Raw genomic sequence first — 19,361 nt, forward strand, 5'->3', positions numbered from 1 at the left:
CACAGTGGCAGCAGCAATGGGCTCAAGTATAGCAATAATTGTGAGGTTGATATAAGACCAGGTCATGTTTCATTCTGTTGTGTGTAAGGTCTCCATGAGTTGGCAGCAACTCAACGGCACCTAACAACAACAGCTCCTTAAATTGCATGTATTAGACAGTGTAGTGAAGTACAAAGGGAACTGGACTTGAATCAGCTCCTTGTTCAGCTCTGACTCTTCCATACACTGGCTCTGTGATCTTAGGTAAATTCATTAAACATTATGCTGTAATCTATAATATGACAATACCTCTTATACCTGGACAAGTAAAAAAAAAAGGTAAATTAACAGAAATTGTTCTAAAGCAAAAATATAAATGCATGAAGCTATTATTTTTCAACATATTCCCCATCTCAGTCTATATACTTCCTAAGGTGGTATTTCCATCTCTATGAGCCCTGGTTGTGGAACTATAGGATAAGCAATGTACTGCTAATCTCAAAGTTGGCATCTCAAACCCACCAGACACTCCCCCAAAGCCTATGCTCAGAAACCCTATACAGGGTCACGATCAGTCAGAACCAATTAGATAGCACACAACAACAACAACAACAACAAATCCCTTCCCTGAAAGGAGCTCTGGTGTCATACTGGGTTCCATGTTAGGCTTCTAACTGAAAGATCAGCAGTTCAAATGCACCAGCACTCTGCAGAAGAAATATGAGGCTTTCTGCTCCTATTAAAATGGCTGTAAATATCCATTAATTATTGGAATATGGAATGAATGTACGAAGTATGAATTCAGGAAAATTGGGAATTGTCAAAAGTGAAACGGAGCACATAAACATCAATATCCTGGACGTTAATGAGCTGAAATGAGCCCCTTTTGAAAATGACAATCACTTGGTTTAGTAAGCCAGGAATGACAAATTGGAGAGAAACGGCATCACATCCATCATCAAAAAGAACATATCAAGATCTGTCTTGAAGTACAGTGCTGTCTGTGATAAGATAATATCCATACACCTACAAGTTAGACTAAGGAGCTCTAGTAGCGTAGTGGTTATGAATCGGGCTGTGAATCACAGGGTCAGCAGTTCGAAACTACCAGCTGTTCCATGGGAGAAAGATGAGGCTTTCTGCTCCTGTAAAGATTTACAGCCTCGAAAACCCTGTACAGGGTTGCTATGAGTCAGAACCCACTCCATGGCACATAATCACCACCACCACAAGTTAGATTAGTTAATGCCACTATTAGTGAAAATTATGCAGCAACCACTAAAGACAGTGATGACGAAATTGAAGAATTATATCAACTTCTTCAGTTTGAAGTTGATCAAACATGCAATCAAGATATATTGATAATTACTACTGACTGGAATGCAAAGTATGGAAATAAAGAGCAAGAATCAGTAGTTGGAAAATATAGCCTTGGTGATAGGAACAATGCTAGAGATTGCATGATAGAATTTTGCAAGACCAATGACTTCTTCATTGCAACTACCTTTTTTAAACAACATAAATGATGACTATACACAGGGACTTCACCAGATGGAATACACAGAAATCAAAATGACTACATCTGTGAAAAGAGATGATGGAAAAGCTCCATATCACAACCAAAACCAGGCCAAGGACAGACTGTGGAACAGACCATCAATTGCTCACATGCCCAATAGAGCAAAAAATGACCTTGATCATATCCAATCTGAATTTAGAGATAATCTGAAGAACAGATTTGATGCATTAGAGACTAAAGACCAAAGACCTGAAGAGTTGTGGGATGACAACAAGAAATTATACAGGAAGGAAGCTAAAGGTCATTTAAAATACAAGAAAGAAAGAAAATGCCAAAATGGATGTCAGAAGAGACTCTGAAACTTGCTCGCCAGTGTAGAGATGTTAAAGCAAATAGAAGAAATGAGGAAGTATAAAAGCTTTATAGAAATTTTCAAGGAGAAGCTCAAGAAGACAAATGTTATATGAATATTTACAAAGACCTGGAGTTATAAACCCAAAAGGGAAGAACACACTCAGCATTTCTCAAGCTGAGGGAACTGAAGAAAAAATTCAAACCTTGACTTGCAATATTGAATGAGCAAAAGAATATGGAAGGAACATACAGGCTTAGTGCAACAAAAATAAATTGTTAATGTTTAACCATTTCAAGAAGTGGGATGTGAACAAGAGCCAATAATACTTAAGGAAGAAGTCCAAGGTGCATTGAAGGTATTGCAAAGAACAAGGCTTTAGGAATTAATGGAATACAAATGGAAATCTTTCCAAAAAAATGACAAAGCACTGGAGGTACTCACTCAGCTATGCCAAGAAATTTGGAAGACAACTACCCTGCCAACTAACTGGGAGAGATCCATGTCTGTGCCCATTCCAAATGAAGGTGTCCCAGTGTAATGCGGAAGTCATTAAGCATTATCATTAATATCTCAAAACAAGTAAACTTTTGCTAAAGTTGATCCAAAAATGGCTGCAATTATGCTTTCATAGAGCTGCCAGAGGTCCAAGCTGGATTCAGATAAGGATGTAGAACAAGGGATATCATTGCTGATGTCAGATGCATTTTGGCTGAAAGCAGAGAATACAAGCAAGATGCTTACATGTGTTTTTTGACTACTCAAAGGTTTTCGATTATGTGGACCATGACAAGCTATGGACAACATTGTGAAGAATGAATATTCTGGAACAACTAATTGTGCTCATAAGGAACCTGTACACAGGCCATGACACAGATGACTGAACAGAACAAGGGAATATGTATGGTTTAAAAATAGAAAAGGTGTGTGTCAGGGTTGTATCCTTTTGCAACATTTGTTTAATCTATATGATGAGCGAATAATACCAGAAACTAGATTGTATGAAGAATACGTGGCATCAAAATTGGAGGAAGACATACTAATAACCTATGATATCCAGATGATGCAACCTGCTTGGTGAACGTGAAGAGGACTTAAAATATTTACTGCTGAAGATAAAAAAACACAGCCTTCAGTATGGATTGCATTTCAATGCAAAGAAGACAAAAATCCTCACTATTGGACCAATAAATAGTATCCATATAAATGGAGGAAGGATTAATATTGTTAAAGACTTCATTCTTCTAGGCTCAACCATCAATATTCATGGGAGCAGCAGCCAAGAAATCAAATGACGTATTGCATTGGGCAAATCTGCTGCACAAAACCTCTTTAAAATTGAAGAGGAAAGATGTCAGTTTGAGGACTAAGGTGCGCCTGACCCAAGCCAAGTTATTTTCAATAACCTCATCTACATGTGAAAATTGAACAGTGAATAAGGAAGACCGTAGAAGAACTGATGCATTTGAATTATAGTGTTAGAGAAGAATATTAAAAGTACCATGGACTGTCAAAAGGACAAATAGATCTGGGATGGAAGAAGTGCATCCAGAGTGCTCCTTGGAAGCCAGTGTGGCCAGACTTCATCTCTAATACTTTGGACATATTATCAGGAGTGACCAATTCTTGGAGAAGGATATCATCTTTGGTAAAGTGAATGCAGGAAGAAAAAGAAGAAGACCCCCAAATAAATGGATTGACACAGTGGCAACACCAATGGGCTCAAACTTAGCAATGATTATAATGTTGGTGTGGGACTGGGCAGTGTTTTGTTCTGTTGTGTATAGGGTTGTTATGAGATGGTACCGACTTGCGGGCACCTAACAAAAGCAGCAACAGGCTGAAAGGGCTAGTTTAGCTGGCCTTCTAGGCTCTTAAAGCACCCAGGGGTGGCCTAACTCTATCCCTGATCATTGGTTTGCTTAATAGCAGTAGCTCTTTGTTCTTGTTAGTGTCCCCATGTCTGCTTTTCTTCTCTTTCCTAAACTGGACCCTGAGGGCCACTGCTGCAGAGCCTACAGCCACTGGGAAGCCCAGATCCCAGTGTCTGGAAAGTAAACAGAAATGCCGTCCTTAGCCCAGTGGCGGCACTGGCGGCTGCTTGGGAAAGGGGAGAATTGACTGCTGAGAAGGGTTCTGGACTAGAGAACTTTTGGAAGTAAAGAGGGAAGACAGTTTTTGAGTCTTTCTTTTTACAGTTTGGAAATGCCTAGTAAGAAGTTTGTATATATGATGCTAGAAATTTATAGACATGAGCTACACATAACTGAAAGACCTGAAGAAGACCGTCTTTCAATTTCTTATCACAAAAATGATTGTTAAGACAAGGAGGGGCCAAGAAAACCAGAGGAAAACTCCCTAGGCAAGAGTCATAAAAGATGTAGACTTCAGAAAAGAGCCGTAGTCAGAGAACTCAATATATATATATATGCATTATATCTTGTGCATGCTCTCAGAAGGGCAGAAAGATTTTTATTCATGTGTACAGATTGCTCTAATAGATTATCAGATATACCAGTGCCTTAAATGTGAGTGAAGCTTCCATGAAAACTTAGCTCTTATTAGATGCAAGAGAACCCATAGTGGGGAGAAACCTTAAAGGTGTTATATGTGTGAGAAAACCTTTATCCAACGCTAAGAATTTATTTCACATCAGAGGTTCCTCACTTATGAGAAACTTTATAAATATAGCAAACGTGAGACAAGGTTTCAGCACCACTTAGATCTTTCAGGACACCAGAGAACCCATGCAGGTAAAAAATTCTATATGTATGACATTTGTGACAAGAATTTTGGTCAGAGCTCTGATCTGCTTGTCCACCAGCGAAGTTACACAGGTGAGAAACCTAATGTATGTAGTGAGTGTGGTAAGAGTGAAGTGAAAACTCATAGGACACCAAAGAACTCACACAGGTGAGAAACCATTTAAGTGTTTGGAGTGGGAACTCAGACCTTATTAGTCACCAGAGAACTCATACTGCTGAAAACCCTACAAATGTATAAGTGTGAGATAAGTTACCAACACCACTCAACCTTTGTTGTGTATAAAAGAGTTCATACTGGGGAGAAGGCCTATAAGTGTGCTACCTGGGGAAAATGCTTTGGTCAGAAACCAGATCTTTTTGTGCACCAGGGAGTCCATACAGGTGAGAAGCCTTATAAATGCTTGGAGTGTATGAAAAGATTCACTCGGAGTGCCATTCTCATCAGGCACCAGGCAACTCACACTCACACTTTTTAAATGCCTTGAATATGAGAAAAATTCCAACTGTAACTCAGACCTTAATACACATCAGAGAATTCACATGGAAGAGAAACCACATCAGTGTTTCACGCCTGTGAGAGCGACTTCATCCTAGACATGGATTTTGTTGTGCAACAGAAAATGAGAACTCAAGCAGAGGAGCTGTGTTATAAATAGAGTGTATGTGATCAAATCTTCCACCAGAATGCAGCGCTTCTTCAATACCAGACAACCCACATTGGGGAAAACCCTATGTATCTAATGCCAGTAAGATGTTCAGCTCAGTATTCCCCATTCATCACAAGCTCCACAAACGTCTTGACTGGACAGGAAGTTATTGGATGACACAAAAATGCATTGACGTGTCGCAACTCACTAAGATGAGAAACCTTAGGCATATGTGAAAGGTGATATCAACTCTCTTCAGATTTCAGACCTCAGTGGGTCCCAAGAACCCCCACAGCAATTGTAAGTAGTGTGAGAAATTCGTTGTCCAGAGAGCTGCAATAAAAGAAAGCCTTATAATTCTCCAGTGAGAAATTCTACAAATGCCCTGAGTTTGGAAAACTTTTAGTTTGAGCTCAGATCTAATCACCTGCAATAGGATTTGTCAGGCCACAGTTAGAGTCTACCATTTACTCAGTCGTAGAAAGATGAGGCTTCTTGCTCCCGTAAAGATCTTCAGCCTCAGAAGCCCTCTACATGATCTTTGTGAGTCAGAACCTACTCAATGGTACACAACCACCACCACTACAATGGGATTCATATAAGCGGGAAACCTTAAATACGCAGTCGATGTGAGAAAGCTTTGTGTCTGTGCTCAGCCCTCCTTGTTCCAAAAGAATTCACACACAACACTTTGTAAATGTCCTCATTGTCTGCAGTGCTCCAGGCAGTGAGCACATCTCATTGGACATCAGAAAACGTGCACTGTGGAGAAGTTCCAACAAGTACGAGAAAAGCTTCTACTTTTAGAAGTTCTTACCCATCTGAGAAACTATACTGTCAGAAAAGTCTGTGTTTGTCTTGAGTGTGGCAAAAGCATCAGTTGAAGAGCTTTCTTGCATTGCAATTTAAAACAACAACAACAAAAACAATAAGAGGAAAGACCTTACAAATGTCTGGATGAGAAAAGTTGTCATAACGATCAGCCCTTACAAATAAGTTTTTTTAAAAAGCCTTTAAATACCTTGAATCTGAAAAAGCGCTTTGCTAGAGTTCTTGTCAGAGCCCCAAAGAACCCACTCTGCAGAGAATTGTGTCCCAGTGAGAAATCTAATTATGAGTAGGAATCTGTGTACACATAATACATATGAGATGAACTCTTCTCATAGTAAGTTGACACATGCAGTAGAGAGGACTTTACATGAAATCAGTGTGAAAACAGTTTCTTTAGATCTCAAGAAGTTTGTTCTGGATGGAGTGAGGGCAGGTCAGAGTAGGCCCGATGGGTAACTCAGGTAAAGATGTTTTTCTGTTATCTGAACCATTTAATGGTTGCTTTTTTTCCCTTTTCTTTAAATTCAGAAATCCAATTAAGGCAAGGACTAACCATGTAGTAGGTAAAAAAAAAATACAACAATAACATCAACAATTTTGTTTTTGGTAAGTGGTGTCAAGTTGGTTCCAGTTCATAGTGACCCTGTATAGGATTTCCAAGGAGTGGTTGGTGAATTTGAACCACCAACTTCATGGTTCAAACCAATCTTGTGGTCCAATGACAGCTCCAAACCAGGACCACATCAAAACAGCAGTTTTAGCATCTTTGAGGGGAAAAAAAAAATCATGTTCCTTTTAAATGTTCTTTGAATTTGGGCTAGAGAAAGAAGGCACAAGGGGAAAAATCAGAGTGAGTGGGGTAAGGTTTCCCAAGGAAAATTTTCGAAGGACAACCCTTGATACTCTTGATGAATGTATTGTTGTGATGAAAAAATTCCTTGACACAACTTTCCTGGCCTTTTTTTTTCTTTCTTTTAATCACCAATGCCATTTTCCACTTTCTTAAAACTTCTTCTGAATAGTTTCCTACGATTGTCTTGTGTCCTTTAAGAAAATGTATCAACATTATCCCTTTGCAGTTCCAAAAAAATAAAAGTTGCCATCACTTTCTGAGCTGACCTCTCTGTTAGAACTGATCAGGACCAGCAGATCCTCTTGGAAGCATCGGTTTTGATTGGACCTTTTCGGAAGGCATTTTAAGGAAACTAAGACAATTGTGTTAGTGAGAGAACTTGTCTTCACCTTCCATCGATGCAGAGACATGCTTAAACAGGTTATGTTTGAAATAAAGCCATGCTTGTATAAACTGGAACCCTAGTAACAATACATTTCAATGTTCCCTTGCTTAACCTTCTGTATAAGGATTATCAAATAAGAAGATGTAACTGGAAATTCTTTGTAAATCCAAAGGTTTCTACAGTAATAAGGTATTAGTGTTGGTGTTCAATAACATCTGTTGACTTGGCTTGCACTTTATGTGCCTTCAGAGATCTGGCAATTTTCTGTATTTGTTTCTGGTTGAATTAAGTCATCCATCTAGGCACTGAAAAGAGAGGAGTCCTATGTTTCCTGACTGTTTTCTTGTGGTCCTTTTCATCTTCCAGTCTTTGTGGTGGGTGTTTGGTCCTCACGTTTGCTGTGAGTTTAGGTGACAAATTCAAGTCTGCTGATTCAGTTCTGCTATAATCATTTGTCAAGTAGCAGAAGCCTGGGGAGTCATTCAGGAATGGTGGTGGGAACTCCAGGCCTGATTTCTGGAGAAGATTTGGTCACAACTGCCCTGGTGGTTGGGTTTGTCTCCTGCTGGCTCTAATACTGATTTCTAATGAACCGTAAGTTACTGCATTTACAAAAACATTCTGTAATTCTGAAGTTTGTGACTAAATAATGCTTATGAAGGTCTCTCCCAGGAGAAAGACAGAATGTTAAATCATTTGTGTTATGAGTTTTCAATTAAACAAAAAGGAATGGTCAGATATTATGCAATGCATCTGATATACTATTTTTGTGAATTTTATAAAGAACTCATAGAGGGTAAAGGTTCTAAGACATGTTTCTGAATGATTTTGCAAAGTGAAAATTCAAAATAGGTTAACCAAAGATATCTCTAATATCAGAGACTGAAGCATTGATGCTCTTTTAGTAAAGGAGCAGCTAGGAGAGCCAGTGTTCTGGTTTAAAACAAACTATGTGAGGAAAAAAACTCAACTCTTGTGTAAAATGAATAATGAATATACCTGCTTTGACTTGGTGCAAGTATTGCCCTTACAATAGAGCCAACCTGTCTAAAATCTCAACAAACACTAGCCATTAACCATGCATCCACTTATTCATTAAATTAATATTGTACTCAATTAATCATTAGCTTTAAGTATTCAGTAAATACTGTGCATCACTCCCTTGTTTGTCCAGCATTGAACTCAGACAATGGAGGGTGCAGATAGAGAGGAGTCATGGCTTCTTCCCTGACAGGAACCTATACACTTCTTGCAGAGGAGACTGATGCATAGAGGAAAATGATTTTACTTTGTCATATATGCCATGGTGGCAAGATGTCCAGAAAACTCTGGGAACAATGTGGAGAAAGTGATTTGTTCCATCTGGAATATCATGAGGGCTTCACAAAGGAACATCTGAACTAGATCTAGATGGATAAACAACCACTCTCCAGAAACAAGAGTAGGAGCCATATCCTGGAAGTGTGGACGTGTCTGTGTCAGAGGAGTGTTGGTTTGTTATTATGGGCCAAGCAGTGAGCTCAACCCTGGGTGTCCAGAGACCCACTAGCCAACCAGACTCACCAGTCACCCCACCCTAAACATTCATGGGTAACACTTGGTAACATTATATGATTTTAAAATACTTCACAACTGATTCTGACACTCAGATTGGAGTCAACATTCTTGGGCAAAATCTAGAAAGTGGGGTAAGTGGTATTTGGGATGGAGAAGGCAGAGAGGAGAGGAGAAGGATGACAAGAGGAGCAAAGAGAGGGCAAAGTTAAATTCTGATAGTGTAGACAGAAGGAACTCTGGGAACACAGGCACCGTAGATTGCACTTTGGGAATACATTATAAATAATCAAATAGTCATAAAGTTTTGTACACAAGGATGTGCATCCAAGCATTGTCTTTAATAACAAAAGTGAGAAATAAATTAAATGTATTGCAGTAGAAAGATGGTTAAAGAGTATTTGGTTAAAATTACAGAATGAAATTCTACATGGCCACGAAAAGTGGTGATATTAAACAGTGACTGGCATACTAGAGCCCCCAGGCCCAAACAGCCCATTGCTTATTTTATAAATAAAGTTTTATTAGTACACAGCCACACCTATTGATTTACATATTGTCTATGCCTACTCTGGTAGCGTAGTGGTTACGAATCGGGCTGCAAACCTTAAGGTCAGCGGTTCGAAACTACCAGCTGCTCCGCGGGAGAAAGATGAGGCTTTCTACTCCCGTAAGGATTTACACCCTCGGAAACCCTGTACAGGGTCGCTATGGGTCGGAACCGACTCGATGGCACATAACAACAACAACATGCCTACTTTAGAATTCTTGTGTGGCACTGTAAGATAAGCACTGGACTGCTAACTGCAAGGTTGCAGTGTTCAAGCTTACCAGTTGCTTGTCAGAAACTGTATACAGGGTCACTATGAGTCGAAACTGACTCTATGGCACTTAACAACAACAACATGCCTGCTTTGGAGCCACAACCCAAAGCTGAGGGGTTACGACAGAGAACATAAGATGATCTGTTTGCTTTTTACCTCTTGCTAGGCTTTTAATGGGGTGCACAGAGTCTCCATAGGATAAGCACTGGACTGCATTCCACAAAGTTGCGGTTTGCGCTCATCAGCTACCATGTGGGAGAAAGATGAGACTTTTGCTCCGGGAAAGGTTTACAAGCCTCTGAAACCCTATACAGGGTCACTAGGAGTCGTAACTTACCTAACAGCACTTGACGACGACAACAACAACAATTCTTTCAATATTTATTTTTTTTCTTGCCCTTGGAGTCCCATGATAATTTTACTCAATATTAGGATCAAATTGTATGGTGACTTTAAGTTACAGTGCACAATGTATGCTCAAAACTAACAAGATACAGCAAAAGATGTTAATCAATACTCTGTTGTTGTGTTTAAGTGCTGTTGAGTCAATTCTGACTCATAGTTACCCTGTATAGGGATTCCAAGGAGTGGTTGGTGAGTTTGAACGAAACCAACCTTGAGGCACCACATGAGGACTCAAATCAATTATCTTCACTAGACAGCTAGGACCAACCATAGTTGAATTGCCTATAACTGATGTTAGTCCTTCATTCCTCTTTCCCCATTTTTGACTTCCACCCTTCCTGTCTATGTTTCTAATCCTGAGGCGAAGTCCTTGGGTGGTGTAAATGGACAGCATTCTTGACTGCTAACCCAAAGGTTGGAGGTTCAAGTTCATCCAGAGGCTTCTTGGGAGAAAGTAATCTATTTATGAAAAGTCAGCCATTGAAGACTTTTTGGATCACAGTTCTACTCTGACATGAGTCAGGATTAGCTCTCAGGTAACTGATTACAGGGGTCAGCATGAGTCAGGATTAGCGCCCAGGTAGCTGATTACTGGTTACCCCTGAAGATGGTGGGAAAGGCTACAGAGTATAGGGGGGATGGGGAAAAACAAACAAGAAAAAACTAGTGTTCTTGCTTGACTGGTACTTTATTGAGATGGAGTGGCACACTCACTTTTGTGTATCTTGTTTTTGTTTTGAGAATCTAAATTTGTTTTTGTAGTCTGTGGATTAGGCTATTTTTTTTTCCCCCAGCTCTGTCTCCTCTAGCTTTTCCGGGGTCTTCCACAAAGACTGTCTTGTCCTTTCTAGATGGTCCTCTTGGACAGGATTTCAAGTCCTTCAAGGTTTGCTTAATTCCTTCCTTGCACACCCCACATTCATGCATTGCTCAGTCTGACATACTCTAGGAGAGCAAGCCCGATATGGCAGCAACCCTTTGTTGCTTCACTAGCTCATGGCTACCTCTCACATTTTCCAGGTGGATGTTGGACATCAGTGGACTTCATCATCAAGTTCCTGCATAAAAGAAACAAGGCTAGTGGAAGGGTCCTGGAAAACCTGTCAGTTACTTAAATGGAGAGAGGTGTTCATTTCCCTCTACCACTCCCCCACCCCATTTGAGAGGTAAGCTGGGTAGAACTAGAGCACAACCCATACTATAGAACAATTCCCCCTGAAAGGATCTCCAGCAGTGGTCCTTTGTGCGTGAGTCTTCCACACAGTCTCTTCCATTGTGTTTCTCCCTGGTTGTTAATAAGTGATTTCTGCTTCTGTTTGACTGCCATGCTTTCTCTTGTCTAAAATTGTTGTTGTTGTTGTTGTTACTGCTGCTTAGTTGGCTCCATCTCTTAGTGACCTTTCACACAACAGACTGGAATATTGCCTGGTCCTGCCTCAACTTCAGGATTGTTGATATGTTTGAGTCAACTGTTGTGACTAACTGTGTCCACCCATCTAACTGAGGATTCGCTCATTTTCACAGGTCATCCACTCTGGTGCTCTCGTGGTTTACCTGTTAGACTGCCAAGAGTGAGTTCAGCAGTTTGAATCTGCTGGCTGTTCCATGAGTGGAAGAGGAAGCTTTCTGCTCCCGAAAAGATGGACAGCTTTGGAATCCCTATACAAGGTGGCTATGGGTCAGAACCGACTCTATGGCACACCATCATGCTAGCATCAGACCCACTAAATACGTGATGAGGGGAAAATATTTTAAAGATTCTCTTGTGATTTTTAAATGTTCTTTTCTTTGAGTCTTTTGTCTTTTATTTTCAATTCCCAGATCTATAAAACGGGTTGTGTTTTCTTTTAGTGCTATGAAGTCAGTTTCAACTCATAGTGACCCTGTATAGGATTTCCCCAAACTCTGCAGTTCAAACCAGCCTTGCAATCCAGTGATTATTCCACGACTCCATAAAATGGGCTAGAAAATATAATCACGGTGTAATAGCTATTGGTTTGATTTGCTTACAGGTTATACAAGGCATCTTGAGCAAAGGCAGTTTCAGAAGCATAGGGTCTTTTATTTCTTACAGTTCTTGTAGCATGATATTTTCTTTTTCTGGTGAAAAACGACATTATCTGCCTTACTTATTTCTTGCTTCCAACTCAAGCTAATTACCCAAACAGCACCTTTAATGGAGAAAAGCTGACACAGAAACTGGACCAAGTCTGTGTCTCAAATGCTCTGAGGGCAGAACAGTAAGTAAAGTGCTCCGCACAGCTCAATAATTTGCACCACAGGAAAGCCATACTTCCAAGGGCAGGCAATATGTCTACAGCATCCTCCTGGAGGAAGGAGGGCCAGGAGCTCATCTTTATGGCTTGAGGCTTGAAAGCTGCTTAACTGGGCGAAACGCCACCTCCTTGCCATCAAAGCTGTCCACCTGGCAGTGAATCTCAATGAGACAGCTGACTGGCTCAGCAGACAAGTTGCCTTGCCAAGGAGATGAGAACTTAACCAGAAGGTCTTTCAGGAAATCTGTTTAGGATGTGGGGGGATGAAGAGGAAGAGAAGGAGCAATTCATCCCCTGAATGAGGAGAGTGAGGAGAAGCCGCTACTCGGTTGCACAAATCAGTTTAGGGCTATTCTGTACCTTTCACACACTTAGCCCTAAATTCTTGAAGCCAATGTGAGAGTCTGATATTTGCATCAAGTACGTATTGTTTGAGTCCTTTGTAAACAGAGCATGGATGTTAGTACAATTCAAAGACTGAAGCGTTGAGATCTTCAAAGTATGTCTATTGGAAAATCATTGATATCAATAACCACTATTACAGAGAAAGTATAAAATTCTTAGTTTTGAAAATCTACACTTGATAAACAATTTGGACTATCACTTTTCACAAAAGGTTTTGAATTGCAAGTCTACTACTTATAATGATGCTTACTTATCCAGTTCATGCTGTGTGCCCCCACTACTGAGCATAACAATTTATGCAAATATCCTCATCTGATTCACTTTAAAACTTTGTGAGTGAGTTTATTTAGTCTGCAGGCAAAATTCAGTGAGAATTTGTAGATTATCCATGGGCACAGCGCATAGATTCAATCCTCATTTTCTCACACTCCAAAGGCCAGAATCTTTCTTACCAGATATTCGACAAGGATATGCATAGCATGTAGATCATAGTATCGTACAATGAACCCCTAGGGCTGCAAAGAAGTAGTCCTGTGTGGAATAGAGATGCTCTATCAGACAACTCCTTCATGTGTCTCCCATTTGTCATCTTGGTCCTGAACAGCTGTCCCTATCACAACATCTTGCATGGCAACAAGATACCTGGGGCATCCAGCCCTGAATGTCCCTGAGATAGGCTCTTGCAGGTGAGTTAAGTCCAAAGTGTACCACACATGCCTCTACTTCGGTCCTGGGAGGAGCAATGAAGGAATCCTGGGAAAACTCTTCAGAAAGCCCTGTTTTCTCTCTGATGTTCAGCGATGATGAGATGGTTCCTTCTCTGTCTTTGGCAACTATGAAAAATCAACCTGTTTGTGTGGGGGTAAATATATACATTGTTGTTGTTGTTAAGTGCCGTCGAGTCGGTTCCAACCCATAGCGACCCTGTACAGGGTTTCCGAGGGTGTAAATCTTTACGGGAGTAGAAAGCCTCATCTTTCTCCCACTGAGCGGCTGGTAGTTTCGAACCGCTGACCTTAAGGTTCGCAGCCCGATTCGTAACCACTATGCTTACATATATAGTATTATATATGTATATGTTATATATATATATAAAACATTCTATGTTGCTAAGTGCCATCAAATCTGATCCGACTCATAGTGACTCTTTATAGGATTTCCTAAGAGCAACTGGTGGACTTGAACTGCTGACCTTGTGATCCGAAGTTCAATGTGATCCTGCATATGTAATATATAGTCCCACGCACATATACATATACAGGCACAAACTTTTTAAAGTGTGCAGGAAATTTTCATCATTTTAAAATTTTCATTTTTCCACAATTTTTTGAAAGCATCCTAGTTTATGGATGGAGTCCTGGTATGGCTTTGTAAGATAAGCACTGGACTGCTAGTCATAAGGTCAGAGGTTCAAACCTACCAGCTGCTCCTTGGAAACCTTGTACAGGGTTGCTCTGAGTCAGAACCAACTCAATAGCACTTAACAACAACAAATACATGTGTGAAGTCCTGGTGTAAGTAATGAGCTGCTTTGTAGGTGCAAGTTCAGTGGTTCAAACCCATCAGCTGCTCCGCAAAAACCCTATCCAGGGTCACAATGAGTTGGAATAGACTCAGTGGCACTTAACAACAAGATAGGAGCTCTGGTGGTGCTGTGGGTTAAGCTTTGATCTGCTACCTGCAAGGTCTGTGGTTCAAATCCACCAGGCTCTCTGAGGAAGAACAATGAGGCTGTCAGCTCCTGTATATATTTAAAGTGTCAGAAACCTATCTAGGGTCACTAAGAGTCAGAATGAATTTTTTAACTGTAGCTTTTTGTTTTGTTTTGTTGCATATGTTGTTGTACTTATGTGCCAATTGTGGTTCAAACCAATCTTGCTGTCCAGTGCTTTATCCTACAGTGCCACACCAGGACTCATTCAAATAAAATGTCGTTGTTGTTGTTAAGAGCCATGAAGTCAGTTCTGATCCATAGTGACCCTGTATAGGGTTTCCAAGGAGCAATTGGTGAGTTTGAACTGCCAACCTTGTGGTTCAAACTGACCTTGCAATTAAGTGTTTATCTTACAACACCACAATATATGTATACATAAATAAGCCATTACTTTCCAATCTATTCTGACTCAGAATGATCCTACAGGACAGACTAGAACTGGCCTATAGGTTCTATGAGGCTTTAATGATTTCAGAAGTAGACTGCCACATCTTTCTCCTGCAGCAATGCTGGTGGGTTAGAACCACTGATCTTGTGGTTAGCATTCAAGTAACCAGGGCTTCTAATTTGTATAATAAATCCATATGTGTATACACTATACAAAGGAGCTATGGTAGCGTAGTGGTTATGAGTCAGGCTACTGACCTCAAAGTCAGCAGTCTGAAGCTACCAACAGTTCTGTGGGAGAAAAATGAAGCTTTCTGCTCCCGTGAAGATTTACAGCCTCAGAAACCATATGCAGGGTTGCTATGAATCCGAAGCGACTGCACGGCACATTACCACCACCACCACGCCCTATACATATATATTGATCCACATCATTTGTCATATTAATGATGCCTCACACTCTTTTGGAATGAGGTAAGATAAAATGAAAATAAAATAGGATGGAATAGTATGAAAGAGTTTTGGATGGAGTATTCAAAAATCAGACTTAGACTAAGTGGGTATTTGGAAAGAGACATTTGGGAACAGCACAATGGATGTAAAAACAGAGCAACTTTGAATCTTTGCATCACTATTTCTGGCTGTACAATGTTGGTAGAGAAAGGTATAGAATCTAGATCTCTGTTTCCTCATATACAAATAGAAGAAATAAAATAAGGGTACCCATATAGGTCTACTACTAGTCTGTCAGTTTGTCATACTGTGGTGGCTTTTGAGTTGCTGTGATTCTGGAAGTTGCTGTGATTCTGCCACGGGTATTTTAGATACCAGCAGGGTCACCCATGGTGGACAGGTTTCAGATGAGCTGATGGGGCACAACTCAAAATGAAGAAAAATAGCTATAAACATTCATTAATAATCGGAACATGGAATGTAAGAAGCATAAATCTAGAAAAATTAGAAATTGTCAAAAAATGAAATGGAACATATAAACATTGATATTTTAGGCATTAGTGAGCTGAAATGGACTGGTATTGACTACTTTGAATCTGACAAACACATGGTTTACTATGCCAGGAATGACAAATTGAAGAGGAATTGTGTTGCATTCATCATCAAAAAGAACATATCCAGATCAGTCATGAGGTACAACACTGTCTGTGATAAGATAATATCCATGCACCTACAGGGAAGACCAATTAATACCACTATTATTCAAATTTACACACCAGTCACTGAAGCCAGCAAGGATGAAATAGAAGAATTCTACTAGCTTCTTTAATCTGAAATTGATCAAACATGAAAGCAAGATGCATTAATCATTACTGGTGATTAGAATGCAAAGGTTGAGAACAAAGAGGAAGGATAGATAGTTGGAAAATATGGCCTTGGTGATAGAAATGATGCCAGAGATTGTATGATAGAATTCTGCAAAACCAATGATCTGTTCATTTCAAATACCTTCTTTAGACAGCATAGAGACGACTATACACATGGACTTCACCAGATGGTATACACAGAAATCAAATTGACTACATCTGTGGGAAGAAACAATGGAAAAACTATATATCATCAGTCAAAACATGTCCAGGGGAAAATTGTGGAACACACCATCAATTGCTCAAATGCAAATTGAAACTGAAGCTGAAGAAAATGAAAACAAGTCAACGAGAGCCAAAATATGACCTTGAATATATCCCACCTGAATTTAGAGATCATCTGAAGAACAGATTTGATACATTAAACACTAAAGACCAAAAGCAAGAAGAGTTGTGAGATGACATCAAAGACATTATACATGAAGAAAGCAAAAAGTCATTAAGACAAAAAGGAAGGAAAGATCAGAATGGATGTCAGAAGAGACACTGACACTTGCTCTCTAGTGTAGAGATGTTAAAGCAAATAGAAGAAATGAGGAGGTACAAGAGCTGAACAAGAAATTTCAAAGGAAAGCTTGAGAAGACAAAGTCAAATATTACAACAAAATGTGCAAAATGTCTGGAATCAGAAAACCAAAAAGGAAGAACATGCTCAGCATTTCTCAAGCTGGGGGAACTAAAGAAAAAAAAATTCAAGCTTCATCTTTCATTATTGGAAGATTCTCTGGGCAAATTATTGAACAATGCAGAAAGCATCAAAAGAAGATGGAAGGAATACAGAGTCACTATACCAAAAGGAAATGGTTCATGTTCAACCATTTCAAGAGGTAGCATATGATCAAGAGCCAATGATGAGAGAACAAACAAGATGGCGGATTGGGTAGCAGTGCAGTGAGGATCTCCATCAGCAACAACACAGAATACCAGAACAAGCAGGCTTAGGGGTGATCCCAGGACTCTGAGCCACATATAAAGGAATATTTAAAAAGTTGAAAGGCTTACAGCTAGGGGCATTTGTAGTAGAAGCAAGAAATCCATTGCTTTCTTATCCAAGGCGCTCAGCTGCTCCCTGAGAGGCCATCTTGGGGGAGACTGAGTGGCGGAAGGATCAGAGCAGCCATGGACGCCTGACAGAACTGTGGAGATAAAGGTGTGGGCATTCTTTTTTATGTTCCTTGCTGTCTGCGTACCTCCATTCTGGTGACTAGAGGGGGTGGCTGAGTGAGTGAACACCCCACCACTACCCCCAGAGGATTCTATGATGCATGCACATAGATCTCCTCAAAAATTTAAGGGACAATTTCCACTTAAAGCCAAACGACAGTCCAAAACAGCCACAGCCAGCTCTGAAATGTTGATCAGTAAGAAAAAGTCCTACTTTTGGGGGTTTGTGGAGTGGAACAGGCAGACTAAAAAGGAAACAACCTGAAAATTAAATCCTGAGTTACATCATAATGACCAACAATGGCATCTTGAAGTTTCTCAAGAAGAAGAGTGAAAAGGGAAGCTCATTTCCTGATCACATCTACTTGGAAGCAATCAGAAAGCATAAATAATACCAAAACACATACCCATCTAAGCATTAAGGCCACAGCTAACTACTGAAAATGCTCAAGAAACAGAAACAGATGACCATATCAGCACATGTCCAAAAATGAGATAAAGTGACTGAGACAAATGAACTGAAGGTAGGCCTACACTCCATACTGGAAGGAGGACCTTGGAAAATGCCTGAGAAGGAATTCAGAAAAATGATTATAAAATGTATCAAAATGCTTTACAATGGAGTTGAGAAAAATAAAGAAGAAGACAGAAAAGCACTACAGGAACAATCAAATAAGATAGATACAACATTGGAATCAATTCAAAACCTACAGAAAGAGGTCCAAACATTTAATAATAGAATATCAGAAATGGACAATACACTGAAAGGGCAAAGGAGTAGAATTCAAGAGATAGAAGCTAGAACTAGTGAGCTGGAAGATAAATCTCTCAATGATGCTAAGATAGAAGAACAAGCAGAAAAAAGGATAAAAAATCTGAAGAAGGTTTAAGATTCATGTTGGACAACATGAAGAGGAATAACTTAAGAATTATCCAAAACAGGAAGAATCACAGAAGTCCACAGAGGAAATAGTTGAAGTGCTTCTGGAAGAAAATTCCCCTAACATCCTGAAAAGTGAAAAAATATGCATTCAAGAAGCTCAAGGAAGGATAGACCCTGAAAGAAAATCACCAAGACGTATAATAAGCAAGCTCTTCAAAATCAAAGATAAGGACAGAATCCTGAAAGCAGCTAGGGATAAGAGAAGTGTAACATACAAAGGCAAGCAATTCAGATTTAGCTCAGATCTCTCAAAAGAAACCATGCAGAGAAGAAGACAATGGGAGACGTATATAAAACCCTGAAAGAAAAATACTGCCAACCAAGAGTCCTCTACCCAGCAAAACTGTCAATCAAATATGACAGTGTAATCCAAACATTCCAGGATAAACAGGAGCAAAGGGATTTTGTCAAAGTCAACCTTGTGATGAAAAACATCCTAAAGGGAGTTCTGTGGACTGAGAACCAACAAAAACAGACCACAACCAGAGACTGACATATATGGCAGCATCACTCAGAACTCAGTTGACAAATGCAAGAGTTGAGACCAGAATAAAACTATAAGAACAAATTCAGAGGCTCTGGGAGGTCAGTCTATGAACAAAACAATTACAATGTGAATGAAGGTAAACACAGAGGAACAGAGATTCAGGTGCTGAGACGGTCAGGAAGAATGTAGGATAAAATAGACTGTCTTAAAAGGAGGGAAAAGTTAATGGAATATAAGGTAACCACAAAGATGGTGTTGGAGTGGAGGGTTAGGGGGTAGGTGGAGGGAGCCGATGGTAGAGAACAGGGTAAGGGCAGACACATCATAGTTTGGGTGTTGGGGAGGACAATACAAGAAGAGGGAGGAGGTGGAAGAACAAGATAGAAGAGGGAACAGTGAGTCAGGTTTGTATGGACTAATTGGGACAGAGGTAAATAGTGATGCATGCTCAACCTTGGAACAACAGAGTTCTTTGATACAGGGATCTAGGCA

The sequence above is a fragment of the Chrysochloris asiatica genome, unplaced genomic scaffold (genome assembly GCF_000296735.1).
Source record: "Chrysochloris asiatica unplaced genomic scaffold, ChrAsi1.0 scaffold00065, whole genome shotgun sequence".
Lineage (NCBI taxonomy): Eukaryota > Metazoa > Chordata > Mammalia > Afrosoricida > Chrysochloridae > Chrysochloris > Chrysochloris asiatica.